Source organism: Phascolarctos cinereus, unplaced genomic scaffold (assembly GCF_003287225.1).
Source record: "Phascolarctos cinereus isolate Bilbo 61053 unplaced genomic scaffold, phaCin_HiC Scaffold_4;HRSCAF=312, whole genome shotgun sequence".
Classification (NCBI taxonomy): Eukaryota; Metazoa; Chordata; class Mammalia; order Diprotodontia; family Phascolarctidae; genus Phascolarctos; species Phascolarctos cinereus.
The window spans coordinates 95,993,144-96,017,154 of NW_027555847.1; positions in this window are offsets into that span (position 1 = coordinate 95,993,144).

Here is a 24,011-nt window from a genome sequence, read left to right on the forward strand (position 1 = left end):
TTGATTCATTTCATTTAATCTTTTGGTTTCTTCTGTCAATATTATTTGACTCTACATAAAGTACCAGGGAAGGGCTATAATTACCAGGTTTGATAAGTTTCAGGAGATTCTCTGTCACATCCCTTATATGGGAACACAGCAGATCTCTCTCTAGTTCATGTCAAATTAACAAGTGGTAACACCCATTTAGCAGAGATTTAGCAACCATCACTATTTATCCTTTTCTCCCCCTATTACCATTCCTGGATGGCCTCTATTTTTAGGAGAAAATTGTAGATCTATATTTTCCTTAGAATACAATGAGCTGCTTCTCTCTGGGAATCTAGATGCCTTCTCTATGGAAAGAACCCATTCCCTGTTACTTAACTTCAAGTTTCCAGGGCCCCTTTCCTCTTTGCTCTGTGTCACATTCTTCTACCATCCAACCTCCTGCTACAGGTTATGTTTCCCCCTTGCTTCTCCAGATTCTTTCTCTTCTTTTTTCACCCCTTAGCTTTTTGAAGTACTTCTTTGATTTGTAGCACCTCCTTTTGGGCTACTTCCCTAACTTTCACTAGTCCTCACAGGTTGGGTTCTCAGATGCTTATAGTTGTAAAGCACTTAGCACAATGTCTGGCACATTATAGATGCTATATAAATACTAGTTATTATTATTATTATTATTACTCATAACAAAATTGCATGGCAAATTTCCTCTTTTTCTTGTGCCTGTGCACTGGGATGGTGGCTTCATTGTTGTAGGCTCTGGAGTTGGCTACACCAAAGGTTTGGCTCCTGTCTCTTTTAGGAAATATATATTCCTTTATGTGCTTAGCATGGTCCTGGATTTTCCAGTTGCATACCAGACTGGATCTTGGTTGGGAAGGTAACTGACTACAAAATGTCTTGGTTTTCCATAAGAGAGGTACAGTGGTTGACCCCATTGTGGATGTATTGACAAGGTGACCTCAGGAGAGAAACAACCCTTTACATGGCTTCAGGAAGGGAGGCAATTTTTATGGCAAAATAATGTTGAGGTTCTTTCATTATTTTTCAGAGACTCTCCATTGAGCAAATCTAGATCCTCTTCTTCTACCACCTTTTCCCTCAGTCCAGATGCAAAAGCTTCTAAAGTCATCTTGGGTCAACAGAAAGATTATGCAGGTGAGTTCAGGCAATGAAAGTGTTAAAACTTCATTGGCTAGATAAGAAAATCAGGATTCAAAAAGATCCAAAAAATAATGAACCATATAAGTTGCTATTAAAGAGAGCGAAATGTAAGTCCTACACTTAGGGTAAATAAAATCACAAGCATAGGATAGAGAGGATATAATGGAGAAGCATTTCATGTTTAAAACAAAAAGACTTGGAACTTTGTGTGGACTTTAAGCTCAACATGAACCAGCAATATTATGTGGTAGCCAGCAGTCAGTGAGATCTTATGCTGACTTAATAGGTGTCTATTATCAAAAATAAAGAAGTCGGATTCTTTCTCTCGGCTTCCCCAATCAGACTACTCCTGGGGTATAGCTAAAGGGCAGGTCATCTATCACACATCTAGCACTGTTCAGTACACCACACTGACTCAAAACGCAAAGCCTTAGGATACTTGCAGTGTTCTTCGGAGGCAAGTGTCTTGTAACCCTTAACAAAGGAAGATAAATGGGAGTCATTATTTTTAGACATCCGGGTCATCACCTCACATTCTTTAAATACAACACTGTACTAGAATCTCCCTGCTCCACAAATGTGAATTGGTCCACTTGTGGTTAGGGTGGAAAGGAACAGAAAAGTCACTATGGGAACTAAACAGAGACATCCTAGTGTTAATGGCAAATTGTCCCTGTAGTGTCAGTATAAGCTTTTTTGTACACAAAAGAGCATTGGAGAAGTTCTACAAAACTGTAAAGGTGCCCACATGCTGCCATTTTAGAAGGATAAAGAGAGAAATATCAGGGTCCAGGTTTCTCTGTTCCAGTAATTTCCCTGAGGGAAGGAAGCAGCTAATTGGGGTCCTCCAGGCACACGTGAAGCAGCTGATGCTGGAAGGTGGTAGCTTTACACTTTTGGAATTTTCTCTGTTTGGTCATTCCTACAGTCTTAGATTGTTACAGTCTTCCAGGGGAATGTGTACACAGGACACACCCTCTGGATATCCTGGTGTGCCAAGGAAGCAATAGAAACTTACAAAATACAAGGCCGTGTGTCGGAGGGAAAAGGCGGTGGAAGAAGAGGATCTGGGTTTGAATTCTGGTTCTATCACTGAGACCAATCTTGGGCTAATAACTTAACTTCCTCAGTTTTCTCATCAGTCAAATGAGAAGGTTGGACTACATGTGATCCCTTCCAGCTCTGAATCTGCAATAATGATGGTATTTATGTGGACTATAAAGTTTTCAAAGGACTTTATATAATTCCATTTGGGCCTTACAGCAAGTAACCTAATTCTGTTTGCCTCAGTTTCTTCACACTACAGTCTTATGACAAGGGATATTATTCCCATTTTACAGACGAGGAAACTGAAACACCTAGGTTAAGTGCTTTGTTCACAGTGAGGTAGCTAACGCCATGGCAGGCGATCCTAGGGTTTCCTGACTGTAAGACATGTAGTCTATCCATTATGCTATCTAGATTCTCCATTAGCCTATGAATGTGATCCTATGGTTAGTATTTAGGGCCCTCCACTGGGGACTGAATTTCTCACTGTCAAGGTCTCGGAGTCACTACTTCAATGGCATTCTGGGAACACTGCAGTCAGGATGTGTTCATCCATGCAACAGAAAGATGAATTTGTGGACACTGTTTAGATCACCTATGTGTTCTTCATGGCTGCCTCTTCTTCTTGCTCTTACTGTTTCTGCAACCCTTGTAAATAAGACCAGGGGCAACTTCTGAGTGGTCACTCCATAAGGAATGCAGATGAAATATACCCTTGGGTATTTGGTTAAGGTATCCGAATCCAAAGGAGGCACAGAAAATGCTTGCAGGAAAATGGATGGAATGGGGCATGTGGCATCTGGACTCCCTGTAATAGCACAGCTGCTTTTAACTATCATCAGGGAGCCCGATTCTCTTGCTTCTCTAATTCTCAATTCATTTTAATCCATACTTGCTACCGTAGAAAGGTGGGAGGCTAGAATCTGTTAATAGTAGTTTTTATTGCTAGGTTCCCCAAGCTGTACAATGTAAACAAACTCTTGCCTACCCCCACTCCCCCACCTCTTTAGGATGAAATTGCCTACAGGTGTGTCTATACTTGTATAGTTCTACATGCCAGTGAGCTACCTCTTACATTGGCTACCCTAGCTGGGAGGCTGATGGGACCCAGACTCTCACTGACATGCCAACTGATGCCAACCTTCAGCTCTCTGACTCAATAGAATACAACTTGTCGCCTGCAGCTTCCCACAGCTTACACTCCCGTTGCAAACCTTGATTGTATGTATTGCATCTCCAGGTGTTATTGCTCTCCCCACATTTGTGGTCTCCAGGAGTCAGGGTTGATTATACTTGTGTCCTGCTGCCCTTCACTCTCTTTAAGTCCTTTCCCTCCCCCACCTCTAGCTAGTATCAGGGTCTGATGGCTCCATGCTTCAGTTTTTTAGAGTACAGTTAGAAAGTCACTGTCATGCCAGCCACCATTTCCCAATGCTTATTAACTCTTGGCTAAATCCTTTAAAAATGGCTACAGAATAATGTTTCCCATCATATTATTCTACCCAGGTTGCTGAGTGTATTCAGGCCATGGAGGGATAAAATTCCCAAATTATCTACATTATATCAAAGAAAAACAGGGGAACAACATAACATTTCCACGAATAGAATATTCAAATATTCATCCATCTATCTATCTATCTATCTATCTATCTATCTATCTATCTATCTATCTATCTGTCTATCTATCTAAAATACTAGGAGTCCATTGCATCTCAGTTAATGTACTTTGGATCCCTAGAGAAAGCTTTGAATCTCAGCAGTTGGAAGGGGTCTCATAAACCACATAGGTGGTGCAGTGGACAGAGAGCTAGGTGTGTAGTCAGGAAGACCTGCGTTCAAATCCAGTCTCAGACTTATCAGGCGTGTGACTTTGGGCAAGTCACTTAGCCTTTTCAAGCCTCAATTTCCTTAACTGTAATATGGGAATAATAATAATGATGATAATAGCATCTACCTCATAGGGTTGTTTTGAGGAGCAACTATGTTATATAAATAAATGCTATATATAAATGTTAATAATTATTATTATTACCCAGTGCCTTGAGAACTTACCTGCAAGCACCATAGATTTCTGTCACTACCAGGCTTCCTCTACAAATATGCTGCCAGACAAAGAACTAGGAAAAACAGAATCAAATCAGTGTCACTTGGCAGGTTGGTACTGACTGACGCCTGTGAGGAACCTAGTTTCAGCTAAAACTAGATGCTTGTTAAATGATGTGGATTGAGTGTGAGCATCAGTTGAACTTTCCTGGAAATGGCATGTATCAGTTTCCAAGAAAGTTTAATCTGGGGCAACACCAGACCCAACATGAAAAAGATGAAAGGCAGCCAGACAGCTTTCTGCAGTGAAGAGTATTTGTGACCCTTGAGGCTGGGCTTGGTGCTGGTTTGCCCAGGTGCTCTGGCACGCTCAAGGACAAAAGTAAAAATGATCAGGAGAGAGATTGGCTGTGTGGCAAATTGGAGGAGAAACATCATCTGATGAAACATCGTACACAGAAATAATGTCATGGGGACAGAAGGACGCACAGTTTGCAGTAGTCAAGTCTGTGGTGGTAGCTGGGAGACTGCTATGGCAGAACATTTTGTGGTCCATCAATCAGAGAAGGAGCTGCTTGGTTTGAACAAAAGCCTGCCGTGTGTGTGTGTGTGTGTGTGTGTGTGTGTGTGTGAGACACCCGCACTCTTGTGCTCATACTGGTTTCTCTGATTATTGAAGACAGTGTGTATCAGGTGTGCAGAGAATGACCAGTCTTGTACCCTTACTTTTTTTTTTTTAACTAAGTCACAGGAGTATAGGAAGACAATATTATTTTCAGGATTAGAAGCTTTGAAATAGACTCATAATATATCAGAGACCAGAAGTGACCTTAGAGATGATCTGATCTAACTCTTTCATTTTGCAGATGAGTGAAATGAGGCCCAAAGAGGAAGAGTCATTTATTCCACTTAACAAACTTAGTCAAAGTCAGAATCAGGAGTGTGCTGGAGCAGACTGTTAAATTTTCAGTGTTTGTACTCCAGAAGTTGACAAATGCTATGAACCATAACTGAATTTATTGTTTTGGTGACTGTCTAGACTTAAGAAAGCAATGGAAAATATGTTAATAATTGATATTGCACCCAAAAGTAGGTTTTATGTACATTTCTCCCCTGGAGAGCTAGTTGTTAAATATTTGCTAGCACACTCCTGGTCACAGCCAGAGTGACAGAGATTGAACTAGAATCAATGTCTCCCAATTCCTCTTTTCATTACAGAACAGTGCAGTTCCCAGGGAGATTATAGGTAACTGATGCTTTGCCAAGTGTTTTGCTTAAATTGAAATACATTATTTATATCACGGTTCTTTGATCTACCAACCTATTAAGCCCATCGATATAATATGACTAGTTTAGCATGATTTGTTCTTAGAGAACCCATGATAGCTCCTTTATTCTCGTCTAAATGCTCAAAACCATTTGTCCAGTAATCTGTTGTAGAATTTTGGCAGGCTTGACATCAAATTGACCATTCTTCAGTTCTTGGCATTCATCTGTTCAATAGTCTTGAAAATTGGGACATTTGCCCATCTGGAATATTCTGGCATCTGTCCTGCTCTTCAAGAATTCTCAAACATGCCTTTCTAATGTCATTAGCTAATACGGGTTCTGAAATATTACATCCGTGAGTTCTATCAGTTATCTGGATGATTTATTTAGGCCTGAAAAATTAAATTTACTTAAAAGAGCTAGGCATCTCCTTATTATCATCTTATTTATCTTTGGCTATAGAACTTTGTTGGAAAAAAACAAAATAAGAATTGGGTAGATAAGCTTTTTCTATGTCATCCATTAATGTTATGTAATCTGTGACTCAGTACCCCAAACTCTGGGTTTATAGTCAATTTGGGGAGGGGTTCTCCAAAATCACTCATGTTGGCTTATTTTGTTTCTACCTAGGTTTCCCTGGAAACCTTAGCATTTAGCTTATATCAGGTTAGCTCTCCAAAGATGTGGGTACAAAATCTGTGGCTTCTGTGAATACACACAAGGTAACAATGAATAATACATATAGGACAGTCTTTATTTCACCACAAAGAAAGAATGCAGAGAAACATAAAGGACTCACAGGATCCCAGATCAATGAAGCCACCTTCCTTACCTCCAATGAGTATTGCTTCCCCTTAGGGGACTCCTCCTCAGACGTGAAATAAGGATTATTATGCCAAAGGTGGTTGTTGTTTGTCCTTCATTCTCAAAAAGGACCATGAATTCAAGAAGGTGATGTTGTGACGTTCAAGTGAATTGGATTTAAGTGAGAAAGGGCTGTGCAGAATCACCAGCCTCATTCTCTCCTCTGAAGTCACCTGGGTCCAGTGGCAAGATATAGAGCAGATCAACTGGAGATGACCCTGGATGCCATGGGAGACCTTGGCCTTTTTAAACTAAGGTCTTTAACAGGTCTCAGTTTGACTGAGGCAACATCCATTCAATGATTAAGGCTAGGTAAGAAATGAGGCAGAGAGTGGCTTCTTATTCAAAAAAAAAATCTGGGAGGGGAAGACCCTTAGGGGTTTCTGGCCATAACAAATAGTTGCTATTTACATTTACTCTGAGCCAATCTGGCCCAAACAATGAGCAAATGGGGCTTGGCTTGAGACCTAGAATTATTGAGATTTCTAGAATTTTAGAGCTGGAAGAGGCTTTGAAGATCATCTAGTCTGATCATCTCATTTTTCAGATGGAGAAGCTGAGGCCCAGAGTGGCTATGTATATTATCTAAGGTCAGAAAGCAAGTTAATGGAAGGAGGACTAGAATCCATGTTTCCTAATTTGAAGAACCTCCTACAATGCCTCCTAAGATCTTTTCATATTTTAATGTCTCTATATTCTTGACCATTGCTTCTCGGAGAAAATAAAAATGTATTTATATGCCTTTCTAATGTCATTAGTTAATATGGGTTCTGAAATATCTCAAGATTCTAGCTTTTACCCTGGATTCTTTATCTTCTCTATTTCAGCCACTGATTGGTCCCAGAGTTTCTGATAATGGCCCTGACTTTTAGCATATGCTCTTTAATCTGTCATCCCTGCCCTTTTATGTGAGTGTATTCATAGATTCATGGAATTTTGGAACTGGAAGGGATCTTTATGCTTATCGAGGGGAATCCTTATTTTTTGAAAGAACAAGTCATGTATTCCAGTTAAAAAGCCCCATGGTCAAGGAATAAAGAAAGCAGAGCATGATATGAGATGATAGCAGTTGTTCTTTTGCTAGTGAGATAGCAGATGATGCTCTTAGGGCCTTGGTTAGAATTGAGAAAAAGGTAAATTGGGGTAGAATCTGAAGGAGGAAGGATCCCAGGCCATTTTAGTTATTGGTGGGAGGAAAATGGAAAAGAACTGAGTCTTGAAAATTCAAGTTGGCACATATATGAAGGAGAATCACACAGTTTAGTCAAATGCCAAATAAATACTTGATGAATACAATTAGGGAACCACTGAAACAGTGAATATGGTAAAGCTATCTTATAGTTTTCTAAGTATTTGATTTTCTTCTGTCCCTTCTTGGAGCCATTACAAAATAAGAGAGAGCAATTTATTACTTTGTGTCACTCATCAACATCTATCCATAAAATGTTTCATGCTAATTACACTTGAAATGCAAATTCTGATGTGATTGTAGGAACCACTATAGTTTTCTTCTGTATCATATTTCTTTCAAGCAGTAATCATAAAATCTTGACAGATTTGCTATAAATGATCTCATTTCAGAAACCACCAGCTCCCAAAGCAGCTGGTCTCTACAAGAGAAAATCTATTTCATGAGATGGTGTAGCTTCTGGGCAATTCACATATTGAATTGAACTGAATGAAAATTTATTCCCTTTAAATGCAGAATCTAGTTTTAAAGAAAACATGGGAACTTAGAATAGTGACAGGATTTTTAGACAGACCTCAGAGATTGTTTAGTCCAATGCTCTCATTTTATAGATGAGGAAAGTGGGGGGAAGAGAGAGAAAGAAGAAGAAGAAGGAGGAGGAGGAGGAGGAGGAGGAAGAGGATGAGGAGGAGGAGGAGGACGGGGGGGAGGACAGAAGAAAAGAAAGGGTGTGGGAGGGAAAGTGACTTGTTTCAGGTCACATAGTTGCTATTGACAGAGCCAGTATTCAAACATACTTTCTTGCTCCAAATCCACTGTGCTTTTCTCTGCATCATACTCTCTTTTCCTCTAGAGCCATGCCAAGAGGGATTTTGGAATAGTGGATAGAATGCTGGACTTGAAGTCAGAAAAACCTAGATTTAAATCCTAAATCCTAAGAGACTTATAGCTATGTGACCTTGGTCAAGTTACTTAACCCATGTCAGCCTCAGTTTCCTTCTCTGTAAAATGGGGATTCTAATAGCATCTACCTCACAGAGTTGTTGTGAAGAACAAATGAGATGATGTCTGTAAAGTTTGTTGTTAACCTTAACTGCCCCGTGAATGGGAGCTAGTACTAACCAGACCTATAACTCTAGCCTCTCGATTCCTGGTCCAAAAGCCTTTTCGTCAAACCAGTCATTCAGTTAGCCAACAAGCATTTAGTAAGTCCTTACTCTGTGTTAAGCATGGGAATACAAACACAGACAAAAAAAAAGCCAGTTTTTGTCTTTAAAGAGCTTACATTCTAATAAGGGATAACACACTACATAAAGGAAGCTGAAAAAGGGGGTGGGGAAGGGATGACGGTACTAAGTACAGGGTTCAAGGCAGGAGTGTACAGCCTGATGAAAAATGAAAATATGGCTCACCTGGATGCCCTCTTTAAATGGAGATTCTGAGAGGAGCCATCCAATCAAACATAGGAAGGTACTTCTGGGATGTGAATTACAGGGCTGGAGTGATTTTTCAGGGGGAAGAGGTTTCTAGGGACATGGTAGAGAAGTTCTAGGGGAAGCCTAGTGATAAATGAAGACATGGCTACATTTCAAACACAGCCAACCCTGGGATTCTGTGTCTTGAGTGCCATTCTTTACCGGGACACAATTTTCCACTCCTTTTCCCAGACTGGCATCAATTGTCTTTAATGTTTTTCTTTTCAAAGCAATCCTGAATGAGCTCTCTCTTCAGATGGGGCTCTCAGTGTGTGCCCTGTGGTGTGTGGGAAAGGATGTGCCAGGGGCATTTCATAGAAGGTAGATCAAATTCTAAGACAGTACTCTTAATCATTGTTATACCTGGATTTTTCTCCATGTCTTTTAAAGTCTTCCTATTGCCCTCCAAGACAGGAAAATCTTGTACATTTACACATACATTTCCACTTTGTGGCAAGGTTAGCCCTAATGAAGAGAGATTCTTTTTGGATTCCTCTCTGACCGTTAGTCTCAGGAGAAGAGTGTAATGCAAAGGATGTTGGAGGGGAGTTATTGGCTTGGCAATGTTAAACTCTGGACAGAGGATAAGAGGCCAGAGCAGGAGGCTGCAGAGCACAGTGGAAAGAATCCTGAATTTAGAGTTTGAATTTGACTCGAATCCTGACTTTGGTCCTTATTGCCAGTATAAATTTAGGTAAGTCTCTGAGCCTGGGTTCTTAGCCTATAAAATGCAGGAGGTTGGACTAGATGTTCCTTAAAGTTCCTTCTGGGTCTAAACCTGTGATCCTTTGATCCTAGGTGTTTCTTAGTGGAGAAGAGGCCTTCTCCACCCCATGATCCTGGAGGGAAAGGAGAGAGGAAGGAACATAGTCACCTTTGCTGCCTGTGCTCCAGCCCTTTGGTTTGAAGTGGAAAGGGACAGAGTTATAGGGATCTCAGGGGTGTGTTGGTAAATGTTTAACACCTGGCTCTCCAAAGAAAAAAAAATTACACATGACACACTTTTAAGTTTAATCTGCTTTATTAATATTTTTCTGTATCATTTAATTAGGTTTAGACCTGGCTAGTAGGCTGCCAACTCCTGGCCTAGACAATTAATAAAACAATAAACCAAGCCTTGATTTGTAGTGCTTGTAGCATTTTCTTTTGATTTCTAAGATGGAAATGCTGGCACTGAAAAATTTAACAACTGGCTTGAGCAGAAGTAAGGACACAAGATTTGTGAGGAAGGGACAGACTATCCTGTTGACTATACCAATTGTAAGAACGTGAGGTCTGTTCCACCCTGATTATGCCAATTGTAGGGTGGCAAACTAGAATACTGAGTTGCCACAGCTTGGAAGTAAATATATGTAGATCTGTTAGGGTTTGTTAGGTTAATTAGGTTGTTTTAGGGGGGCTTCCTCATGAGACCAGTTGTCCTGGGGTGGCAGCAGCGGTGAATAGAGTAATGAATCCTTGCACCAACTCCAGGCCAGGTCAGATATTATACGGAAGCAGAACAAAGAAGGAATAGTGCCAGGGATGACCCAGGGTCATGTGTAAGTTCTCCCAGGGATGAGTTTCTTTTGCTGTTTACATTTAAGCAAGGAAGTTTACATTCTCTGTGGAATCATAGGTCATGCTGCCACACTCTGGCTCCCACTATTGATTCTGTACCTCATGACCTGCTCATACAATCTTTCTGATAATATCTTCCACAAAGTTCCCTGAGTGGTACATGGAGGAAGCAGAGGAGTCTGCCAATGAACTACATTGGAGGCACAATCCACAATTGAAATACAAGCACAAATAGGGAAATAACATAACCAACAAGAGAATTACCACAATTGTTAACAGTTTTCCTTTCACCCTCCCTCAAGGGAGGTGAAGAAAGAATCGATGGCATTTAGTGATTAGTGAGAGAACCAAATTTCTGAACCTAATTCATGACAGACCAGCAGAATTTCTGAACTAAGTTCAGCTTGGGGGTGATACAGAATAGAATCAATTACAAAATGGAATAAGAATAATTTGATTTTCTCAATTTCTCCCTACTTATCAATGGGAGACTAGTCATAATTTTCCCTGACTGGTTAAGATAAGAAGATTGACCAATCACAGTGCAAGTCACAGTAAGAATATTTAAAGCTGTGGACTAATTGTAGAAGGGAAATTCACATGATACCAAGATGACTGAAAGGACTCAGCATTGCAGATACAGTGAAATAAAAGGCTGAAGTAGTACAATAATGATCATCCACGTTAGCTAACATCAGGTCTTCTTGCATTTTAGCAGCCCACTCCCAACGTCCAACAAATTTCATATGGGATTTTAGATGTCCTATGTAATCATCTGGTCTCTGGAAACGTCTTCTCCTGGGGCATCTCTGAAGGGTACTCCTATTTAGTGGTTTTACTTCTCTGGTTCCAAGTTACCTGTAGAGATTCCTTAGATGCTCCTAAAATCTTTTACAAAACAGATCTTAATACAAGTTCATACAGCCTCTCAAATTTTACTTCTCCAATAACTAGTTCACATGGTGAAAACTAGCTCAAACCTTGTGGTTCTCATCTTATTACAATAAAGCTGTGAGAAACATCCAATTAGGGACCCATAGATCACTTGAAACTTTAGAAATTTAAGTTTTTAGATGCCCAGTAGAATCATTTACAGTTGACACACAGGTTTGTTTGATCTTGTTGCTTTCTCAAAATTTTTCCACTCCAATTAATTCTAATTTTATTCAAAGGATCAGATGCTATTAAAGATCTAATTCTATACATGAAACCGTAGTTAACAAACTTCACCACTAGGTTTGATGGTTATAGAAATGAATTTTCTTACAAAAGGCTGACTTTACTTTAATCATAACAAAAAGACCCAGGATGGGATGTGTAGATACACTAAGTAATTAATTCCCAATTGTATACAGAGAACACTGTAGATCAAATGGGTTGAACAAAGTTCAGTTGTTAACCAAATTTAAATGGAATAGATATTACCCAAACATTACTCTCTACTAAGATGGTTGATTGCAATAAAATTCTATTCCTTGAATCAGAAGAAATTTCTGACCTTAACTTCACAAATTAATGCATTCATATCTTTTTTCCACAAGCTTTTTAACCTTTGTCCAATTATTCCCATAGCATTCTGAAAGAATGAGATACTTCAGAGAATTAATTTTATACATGATTATATAAGTATTAGCAGGCAGATGACAAGTCCAAGTATTAATTTACTTAGTTGTTTAGGATATGGAATGACTACACATTCAGATTGAGAACAGTAAGATATTACATACTTGCATTGTGCTAATATCTTCTACTGACCACTTGTTCTGCTCATAGAAATTTGATATAAAAGGAATAAGCATAGACATGATTATAACAGCTTCAAAACCGGTCCTCTAGGTTTGGGCCTACAGGCACAGAATGACTCAATATATATAGCAGGATAAAGCACATTTAGCTCTGTTTGATTCCAGGTAAGAGTTGCAATTGACAACCAATCACGCAGTAACAATTCCACCTCACAGCCAGACTTAGGTTTAATCAGATGGGAAAATTTACTGTTCAAAAGGAAAATGTTCCCATTCAAACGGGGAAACTTAGTCAAGAGGATCCATGCCAAGGATCTCAGCTTTCTCTCAGAGACAGAGCTCTACCTGTAACTCATTAGGATCACATTCTTTCTGAGTGGCTTGTGGGATTTCTCTCAGTAATGGATTACTGACTTAATGATCCATCAGGCAGCTATATCTGAATTCAAAACTGAGAATAGTATCAGATTACAATCCCAAGAGATTTTACCTCAAATACCAAGTTTCACCAATCACAGCTTATGACTAGAAAGAGGTATCATCATTCAAATGGTATGGTGATAAACAATAGAAGTTTACTAGGATTTGCACTCATAAAAAGATTTCACTTAACATGCTTCAACTTATTTTCTTTACTTCTTCTTCTTCTTCTTCTTCTTTCTTCTTCTTCTTCTTCTTCTTCTTCTGCTGCTGCTGCTGCTGCTGCTGCTGCTGCTGCTGTCTAAACCTATCCTGGTGTAAAGATCAATCATTAGAAGTTACTTCTATATTATGGACAAAATTGTAAATTCTCGGTAACCCAATTCATTGTTTAGGAATGACCCAAACCCAAACAACCTTTTTTAAAAAGGCTGATGACCTTACCCAAACAGATGGTTTCAAGGAACCCTGGCAAGTTTACAGAAAAGGAGTTTCTACAAGGTCTTTTCTTTGTACCTTCTCTCACACAGAATTACCAATTTTTTCCCCCTTTTCCCCATAATTTTCCAGTCTTTAGCAAGTCTCATCACTCAGTAATGGATCTGGTAAGATTTTCCCCAAACTATTACAGCTCATCTATCTGGGGATTCTCAGAAGGGTTCAGGCTTGCTCCTCCTGCTCCCTTTAATAAGTTTCACTTTTTATAGGGAGGAAGCAAAACAGTTCTTAAAATTCAGATTGAACATAATCTATTACAAAAATGGGTGGGAGTTTAATATAATTAACAGAAAAAATTTCAATTTCAAGACACACATCAGTTTAAAAAGCTATTTTTAAATTTATCAGTACTTAACTTTAGTTTGTAAGATTCCATTAGTATCTAATTAGATGTTTCAATCAAACTCAATTATTTTCATCAAATGGCACAAGGCAATCACCATTTGTCCAGGCATTGCTCCTGGCTGATCAGCCACCCCTCCACACATAGTTGATCAACTTGTAGATTTCTACCTCCCCTCCCCAGCCTCCCATGGAAGCTTGTCTCCTGGGCAGGAGCTATCATGCAAGCCAAGCTTCCCTCTAAGAATGTGAGATTGCCCCTACATGAGATCTCTTTCCTTAAGCCCATTTCTTTGGTGTCCTGCTGACTACACTAATTGTAAGGGCATAAGATTGGGGAGTGGGTGCAGATCATACTGAGGACTATGCCAATTATAAGGACACAAGATCTGTTCCACCCTGATTATGCCAATTGTAGGGTGGCAAACCTTCTGAGAGAATACTGAGATACCAAAGAAAGAAGGGCTATTCACACCAGCATGGAAGTAAATATTTATTTGATTAGGGTTTGTTAGGTTAATTAGGTTGTTTAAGGTAGTCGTGAGACTGCCTGTCCTGGGTGGCAGTAGGACTGAATAAAATAATGAATCTCTGCACCAACCCCAGGCCAGGTCAGGTATACAGAAGCAGAGCAAAGAAGGAATAGTGCCAGGGATGACCCAGGGTCATGTGCAAGTTCTTCCATGGGATAGTTGGACCTTTTTTTTGCTGTTTACACTTACTCAAGTAAGTTTACATTCTTCTGTGGAGCCATAGGTCATGCTCCCACCCTCTGGCTTCTGCCATGTAGCGCATCACAGAATAGGCTGGCTACCTTCACCACCTCGACTTCCCACTCACTCTCACCATCAATCTCCTCCCTGACTCTGAGTATTCCAGTATTCATTGTAGGCTGGCGGGTGAGACATTTCTGGTGATGGGGCTTTTTAGCACTCCTCAGATCACACACTATGTTGCCAGCTGCCCACTCCCCATATGTAGAAGGCCAGCCCTGCTCTTGTAGCAGTTCTGACATTACCCATATCTAACTTTAACTGTGCTATTTTCAGTAATCATTAACTCAAGTGAAAACCATCTTCACTGTAAAAGAGAATTAACTAAATCAGTGAAACTATGTGTCACCTCTGGGAAAACAACTGGAAAGGAAAACTCACGTTTTAAGGTTTATAAAAGATATAAATTAATATTCCATTATACTCAGAGTTTCAGAGCTGTGAAGTGATTTGCCTGGGTTACCTAGAAAGTAAGCGTCTGAGCTAGGATTAAAACTTAGCTTTAAACCCAGGGGTTCTTAATCACTTTCGGCAGTCTGGTGAAGCCTATGGACCTTTTCTCAGAAGGATGTTTCTAAATGTATAAAATAAATAATCATAATAATAGCTAGCACTTGCATAGCTCTTTAAGATTTGCCAGGTGCTTCGCAGATAACTCATTTAATCCTCACACCAACCTTGGAAGGTAGATGCTATTATTATCTCCATTTTATAGGTAAAGAAACGGAGGTAGATGGATGTTAGATGATTTGCCCAGGGTCACACAGCTAGTATCAGAAACTGGGTTTGAGCTCAGGTCTTCTTGGTTCCAGCTCCAGCTCTGCTCTATTCACTGTGCCACCGACTTACCTCTTAATATAAATAAAACACCTAGAATTACAAAGGAAACCAATTATATCAAAATAGAATTATGAAAAAAAATTCACAGACCCTTGATTTAAATCCAAATATTCTGACTCTATTGCACCACCTTAACTTGTACGTGCTACTTCTTAGGCAAGCAACTCTCTTTCTCTCTCTTTTTTTTTGGTCACTTTCAGTTTAATCGAATTGTTCTGTTTTCATGTTACTTAACATTTACAGAGTATATTTCTTGAGAAGCCTCCTGTAACAAAGGAAAACAGTTAAGGGAAACTAATGATATAGTGACTTCGTTGGAAAGTCCATCACATCTGAAGGACCCTCAACTTCTTTATTTCTTAAAATGATAAGAAATCTATTTGCTGATAAATAGACCATCCCACTACCTACCCCACTGAAAAAAATGCCACTCCCCACCCCCCGCCCCCGGACAAACTTCTGGTGATAAATATGCATAGTCAAGCAAAACAAATTCTTCAAACAATACACACACACACACACACACACACACACACACAACATGTCTGATTCTACACCCTAAATCCATTATCTGGGTAGTGCAGTGGACAGAGTGCAGGGTCTGGAGTCAGGAAGACCTGAGTTCAAATCCAGCTTCAGATGCTTGCTAGCTGTCTGACCCTGGGCAAATCACTTAACCCCTGTTTGTCTCAGTTTCCTTATCTATAAAATGAAGGTAAGAACAGCACCTACTTCACAGGGCTCTTGTGAGAATCAAATGAGATAATATTTGTAAAGAATTAAACTCAAGGCCTAGTATATAGTAGGTAATATATAAATGTTAGCTATTGTTGTTGTTGTTTTTAGTATAGATTTCTGGGCCTGTAGTTAGGAAGACCAGAGTTCAACCTCAGACACTTGCTAGTGGTGTGACCTGGGCTGGTCATTTAACCTCTGTCTGCCTTAGTTTCCTCAATTATAAAATTAGGATAATTATAGCACCTATTTTTGCAAGGTTGTGCTGAAGATTAAATAAGATAATATTTGTAAAGTGTCTTAGCATAGTGCCTGGCATATAGTAGATGCCTAATAAATGCTTATTCCCTTTAAATCTCTTCCCACCTCTCCTCCCCTGCCCCTTGCCTGTAAGGGAAACCATGCTTCACGTTGTCGTTAATTTCATGAATGGTCATGGTACTGATTGTAGTTTTTAGATTTTAAAACTGTTCATTTGTATAATATTAATGTTTTTGTTTAAATTGTTCTTCTGGTATTGCTTATTTCATTCTGTATCAGTTCATATAAGTCTTGCTGTGTCTTTTTGAAATCATTTTCTCTTTTCTTACATCACAATGCTACTCTATCACATTCATATGCAACAACTTATTTAGCTATTCTCCAACTGATGAATAGCCTCAGGATATGAACAGACAGTTCTCAAGGGAGGAAATCCAGGCTATTTATAGCTATATGGAAAAATGCTCCAAATCACTATTAATTAGAAAAATGCAAATTAAAAGTAATTCTGAGGTTCTACCTCATACTTATAAGAGGGATAAAGATGACCAAAAAGGAAAATGATAGCTATTGGAGGGGCCATCCATATCTTTGGAAGGATATTGATTAAACTAGTGTGTGTCTAAAGCAAGCTGACCTGGATGGTATAGGGCAGGAGACTCTGGCATACAATGGATTGAAGGAACAAGGGATGTTCAGGCTGGAGAAGAGAAAATTTGGATAGACATGGTAGCTTTCTTCAAACATTTCAAGTGCTACGGAAGAGGGAGTAGACTTCTGTTGTTCAGTTTGTTGTTTTTTGTTGTTCACTTGTTTCAGTCATGTCCAACTCTTTGTGACGCCATTTGGAGCTTTCTTGGCAAAGATGCTAAAGTAGTTTGTCATTTCCTTCTATAGCTCACTGTACAGATGAGGAAATGGAGCCAAACAGGGTCAAGTGACTTGCCCAGGGTCACACAGCTAGTATCTGATGCCAGATTTGAACTCAGGTCTTCCTGACTCCAGGCGCAGCACTCTCTCCACTACACCACCTAGCTGCCCCATTTGTTTGGTTACAATGGATGAAAGTAGAGGCATTGGGTGGAAGTTGCAGAGAGGCAGAATTAAGCTCCATCTAAGGAAAAACCTCATAGCAATTAGAGCTAATTGAACATGGAACATATGGCTGCTTTGGGAGGTGATAATAGCTAGATATGATTATATAAAGCTTATTAGGTGCCCGGCACTGTGCTAAGCACTTTATAAATATTGTTGTATTTTAGCCTTATGATGACCCTGAGAGATAGGTGCTTATCATCACTTCCATTTTACAGGGGAGGAAACTGAGGCAACAGAGGTTAAGTGACTTGCCCAGGGTCACACAGATACGAAGTGGCTGGGCCCAAATTTGAACTCAGGTCTTCCTGACTCCAGGCTCAGTACTCTATTCACTGTAGCACCAGTGAGTTAATTTCCTGTCCACAGAAGTCTTAAAGCGGTTCCAGGATGGCAGTTTGTCAGGGATGATGTGAAAAGGATGCCTCTTTATATGTGGGCTGGACCAGATGACCCCTTCCAAGTCTGAGCGTCAGTGATTCTGCGAATTGCTGGGGGTGTGCAAACAAGAGAGCAGGAAGAGTGGAGATAGTCCTTTCTTCTCACTTAAACTGATCTTCGTGGAAAGGAACAAAGGAATGCGTTGTAAAATGTTATTTCTCCTTATGCAAAGATGTGGGAGGATGGAATCAGGAGGGAGCCTGATTGCTCATTGAGAATACTCAAAAGGCAGCTTGACACTTTCTCTTCACATACTATTTCGTGGACTATCTCCATACCTTGCTGCAGGGTAGTTCATCTCTACCGCCTTGCCAACTCACCTTTGTGTGTTGTCTTTCCCCCCTTACAGTGTAAGCTCTTTGGAGGCAGGGACTATATGTCTTCTCTATATTTTCATTCTCATAGTGACTCACACTTGGAATGTGCAAGTAAATTATCTGTCTGTCTATCTATCTATCTATCTATCTATCTATCTATCTATCTATCTATCTACCTACCTACCTACCTATCTTTCTATCTATCTGTCTATCCATTTAGCTATCTGTCTGTCTGTCTATATGTGTATCCCTAAGGTAAATTGCAAGCAGGTCATTTAGGGTCTTTTAATTCCAAATATACCTTAAAGTCCCACAAGTTGAAGAACCAGCATAGGCTGTAAATCAGGCTGAAATGGTTGGCCTGGGAGTTATGTATGGTACAAGGTACCATAAGTCAAAGGAAAGGAATTCAAAGTTACTTTTTAAAGTGAAAATAAGCAGAGTTTGATTAAGCAGTGTTTCATAATCTTCAGAATAGGTACCTGCATGTAAAGAATACTGGATTGGAAGCCGAGATCCACTTTCTGTGACCACTTACCATTTTGTTGTATTATACTGAATTAGTCACTTGACTTTCTGCAGGACCCAGTTTGCTCAAGTATGAAGTGAAAGGGCAGGATTAGCTGATCTACAAGGCCACTCACAGCTCTGACATTCTATGCTTTTTTGATTCTAGTCAGAAAGTGCTTTGATGTTTGCATTTTTGCAAAGCTTGCTATGTAGTGTGTTCTCTGAAAATGTATTCAAGGGTTGGTAATTAGTAAATTAGGTGTTATAGATGAAATTTTAACAAAAGTTTATTTTTGTAGATGTATGATATACATGTGTGGTGTCAAAATATATATGGAGATAGAGAGAGAGAGAGAAGAGAGAGGGAGAGAGAGAGAGAGAGAGAGAGAGAGAGAGAGAGAGAGAGAGAGAGAGAGAGAGAGAGAGAGAGATGTTTCATGGGTGATATGGCTAGATACAATCTAAGGTCTGAACACCATTGTAGAGAGTTTGAGGACTGTGTCTGCATCACTATCTGTCCAGCTTGGGGGAGGGTCAGGCAGAATCTAAGACTGTCTAGGCTAGGTTACCTCTCCTTCAGCCCCTGAGAGACAGAGACTTAGATCTGCTTAGCTTACACTTAATACCTTAGCCCTTATGAATTAAATGTTGGTTACATAAAAAAGTCATTAATAGTGAGAAGTAAAATAGCAAATGGAAATTGGGAAATTATACAAATTAGAATAGATCTAAGATGTGCAACACCAAGGGAGATTTTTAGCTGAGAGCAAGATAAAACAATTCAACCAAGCCCAAGGAGGGAGGGAATGATCTAAGGACAGGATGAGTGTGTGTGTCAGGTTTTCCTTACATGTTTGCAGCTCTTGGGTTTCAGTACATTGTTCAAAGGCCCTTACTCATTCTCTCTGTCTCTCTGTCTCTGTCTCTGTCTCTCCCTCCCTCCCTACCTCTATCACCTTTCTCTCTCCTTTCCTTATCTCCTTTCCCTCCCTCCTTTCTCCCTCTCTTTCTTCATTTTTATCTTTCACCCCTTCCCACCCCTCCCTGGACATCCTCCCTTAAAGTGTCTCTGCAACAAAATGAAGTTTCTTATGTAAGTATGCTACATCATGTTCATCGTCATCTCAGCAATTCAGGAGTCACATCTTCTGTACATGCCGTAGACAGCATAGGGCTGTTTCTCTACCACCTTGTCTGGGCAGGAGTGAGTATTACACAGAATAAATAAACAGAATTCACTAGATCACATGTTATATCATCTCTCTTACCCACACTTGAAGAAGGCCTGATAGTCTGATGCATGCAACCAAAATTAGCCATTCCTGTGTGGAGTGCAGTGGAAAGAGCCCTGATCTGGGTTTGGAGGGCCTGAGTTCAAGTGAAACCTTAGTCATTTACAACCCTTGTATTCTTAGGCAGATAAATCAATTACCTTCTAGCTGACCTCTAGAAATGCCTTCCAGCTCTAAGTCGGTTATCCTACTACCTTTCACTTGCCGATAGTGACCTAAATGTATTCATCATCCCCAAGAATTAATGCATACCTTCTGATGGGCTTTTCTTACAAACTTAGCCGTATAAAAAGATAAACACTGCACAATGGAAAAAAATCTCTCTCTAACATCAACTCATATTCACAAAGTAATTTATAGTTTTCTAAACACTTATATGCATTTCTTACTTGAGGCCTCTAACATCCTTATGATGTGGGTGGAAGAGTTATAATTATCCCTTTTATTACATATGAAGAACCTGAAGGGTAAAGAGGTTAACTGACTCACCAAAAATCACACAAAGGATAAAGGCAGAGCCAGTCCAAGGAAGTCTAAGAAGGAGGCAATTAAAGCATGATTAAACTCATTTTGGCAGAGGTGGTCTTACGAATCATAGGGGAAAAGATTAAATTTTTTAGATCGTGGAAACTGGAGAAATGAACAAGCTGAGGATGACGAGTCACTATCAAAGTCTCTTCCTCACCATTGCTGTTAACAACTGCAGCTTGCGATGGAAATTCTCCATGAGAGCTGTCAAGAACTACAGAGCGGACAGCTGGACGTCTTACTTCCAGTAAGTATGGAGAACAATGAGATTTTGTTGTTGTTGTTGAGACTATCTCCATATCAGGCTTCAAGTGGAAATTCAGCTACTATTCATTAGCCTGATAACATTAATGATTGGCCTATGGGAGCTTTGACCCACTCCATTTCTGACCTGGGCTGGTCCACTCCTCTTTAGACAATTTGGTGCCCCCCTGTACCCATACTGGTTTTGGCTTTAGGGTGGACATCTAATTAGCCCACTGCAGCTCAGTACAAACCATCCACCAGCCTCCATGCCAGTAGGGATTGCAGGTACATACTTCCATCCTCAGCATAGTGTGAATTTCGTGGTGACATCCTCAGAGGTTGTGATGTTTATTTTTCTACTATCACTAAGTAATTGCTATCCATGATCCAAGTGCAGGCTGGTTGCCTTCCTTGAAGAGAATATAGAAGAGCTCAAGGAGTGCCTCTTCATTGTCCAGATTATCAGGGAGAATGAAGTGGTCCTTGAAAAATAAGAAGGACAGTTGCAATGCAAAATCCAAGAAGAGGATTTGTGAAAGGAGGAAAAACTCTTGACCTGTGCTGGCAGGTTGGTGGGTGGAAGAGTATGACACAGACAAGCAAAGGAAGAAAGGGAAGAAAGACCAAGGAGTTGGAGCAATGGGACAAACATGAAACACTCACCGAAGAAGGGTGAACAAGACCCTGGGAGGAGGAAAAAGAGGCTTGTGATCTAAGGAATGATGATGGAGAAACAAAGGGTGCCATCGGATTATCTAGTAATAATCAAGAAAAGAGGAGGCTAGTAATGGTGAGGGGTGACTCCTTGTTGGGGAGGCTATTCTTTTGATCTGATATTAACAGCAGAAATAGCTGTTGTCTTTCTGTGGCATAAAAGCAGTATATGAAAGAACATTCCTCATAAGATCATAGATATAGAGCCAGAAGAAACCTTAGATGTCATGTCGTCCAACCCCTACTTTTGCAGGTGAGGTTAAATGCCTTGCCTAAGGTCATAGGTAGTGAGGGACAGAGTCAGGATTTCAGCTCATGTCCTTGAACTCCAAGTTCAGCATTCTTCCCATTGTACCATACATCAAAGATAATGATTCAGTTCATTAAACATTTATTAAGCACCTACTATATGTCAGGCACTTGCTACTTCTATGTACTGTTAGAAGGAAGCTAGAAACCATCCTGAGGATTATAGGTAAGAAACTGAGGACCTTAGGAAAAGAGATGGCATTTTCAACATAGTTAAAAATCAAGGAAGACTTTGGGAAGAATAAGATAGGTTCTGTACATGAAAAGCAAATTAAGAAGATGGTGCTTGAGAATAAGCTTCATATTTCTGGACCATAGTTTAAAATACAAAAATTAGGAAGTTGTCTTAGGATGGTGTATATACCTAATGAGAGCTGGTAATGATGTATTTGCCTGGAGTCTTGCAAATCAAACCAAACCTAACAAAAAATTTAACAAAACTTCAAAATGAAAAGTAAATGAAGGGAGAAATTCTCTCTCTCTCTCTCTCTCTCTCTCTCTCTCTCTCTCTCTCTCTCTCTCTCTCTCCTGATGCACACACTAGCCAGACCAACCATCTCTTCCCTTTACTGAGAAAAAGCTACAGCTTTTTACAGGAAGAAAAATAGGGTTAGAATAGTGCAAGGTAATTCATTAGGGACAAAAACCATAGAAAGGAGCCAGAAACCAATTCCATGGCCTCAGAAGTTTGTGTACTGATCAAGGTGAATAAGAAGTCTAATGTAAGGAAGTAAACTTGGCCCCATAGGTATCACTGGGCATTAGCAGGATAATACATTTGGAAGATGGCTCTGGAAGGATTCACAGTATTTACAAGGAATAAAAGAGCTAAAAGGAGGGAAGACTAGACTAGTATATTAAAAAGACAAAATGGGGAAATGGTGGAGAGTATTTGAGTGAGGAATAATTGAGGGTAATAGAAGTGTTATTAATGTAGGAGTGTACTCCAGCCAAGTAAGTCAAAAGGAGGAAATACATGAGGCATAAAGTAAACAGGTTAAAAGTCTTCAATGAAATAGTAGTGAAGTAAAAATGCAAATGACAGGAAACTCGAGGGAAATGATGATTCTGTCTAAAACTTTGTGATCAAGAAGGGGGAGAAAATCAGGCATATTTTAACATGCAACCTAGACTTGGAAAGTATGCATTCCAAAGAATTCTGCTAAGCAATAAGTGGAATCTTATGATCTAAAATTCTACAAGGGAAGTCAGCCCAAGAGAGATAGCAATCACTTAGGAATGGAATTTGGAAAATACAAAGGGAAATAATTGTGATGATGAGGAGAAGTTCATGTCGTCTAAAGAGAATGATGTGAATGCACAGGGGACTCACCAACTAACTTAGATTTGTGAAAGACAGAGACAGATTATGGAAGCAAAGGCAGATAAATCAGGGTGATTTATCCTTTAAGAATAATATACAGGAAGCGATACACATTTCTGGACATAGCCAATGTGGGGGTTTTCTTTGCTTGACAATGCATATTTTTTTACAAAAGTTTTCTTTTCTTTTCTTTTCTTTTTTTTTCAGTAGGAGAGCAGATGAGAAATATATGCTTGTTAAAAGTTAATTAAAAAGAAAAATATTTAAAATGTCAGGATTGATAAACTCATAATAAGTTGAGGGGAGCAAGGAATGCCAAAGACAACCAAAATGTTTTGCTTGTTTTGCTTTGTTGTTGTTGTGGTTTTTAGTTCAATTAGGGAAAAGAAGAGGGCCAAAGAACATATGGGTGAGATGATGATAATGGCTAAAGAAGAGAAGGCTGAACTACTTCTATATTGTTTCAGTTTTCTTTACAAGGGGGCATGTTTTGAATCTGAAAAGAAAGATCAAAAGTGACTAGAATGGAAGTGAAAGCCAACAATAGAGGAACTAGCTGCCCTTGATGAGTTCAAGTTACCAGTAAACAACCTGGCAAATATGACTACTGAATTGTCGTCCATGATCCTTGAAAAATGATGTTGAATAGGAGAGGTGATGTAGGACTGGAGAAGACCAATTATCTCAATTTTCAAGAAAGAGAAAAGATCAGGGTCTGTAAACTCTGTGACTTTGACTTCTTTATGTGGTGTATTTTTCTAGAATAGCTTTTCAAAAGGATGATTATTGAAAAGGAAATGATGACCAAAGATACAATGCGTCGTCATTGAAAATAGGCTATGCTTGTGTATCTTCATTTCCTTTTTTTTGTTGTTGTTGCAGATTTATAAGACTGGAACATCAGGGGAATGCTGTTGATATAGTTTACCTACATTTTTTCAAAAATAGTAAAAAAAATTCACGTTATTCTCATGGGAAAGACAGAAAAATGTGGGCTAAACAATAATATGGTTGTGTAGATTTCT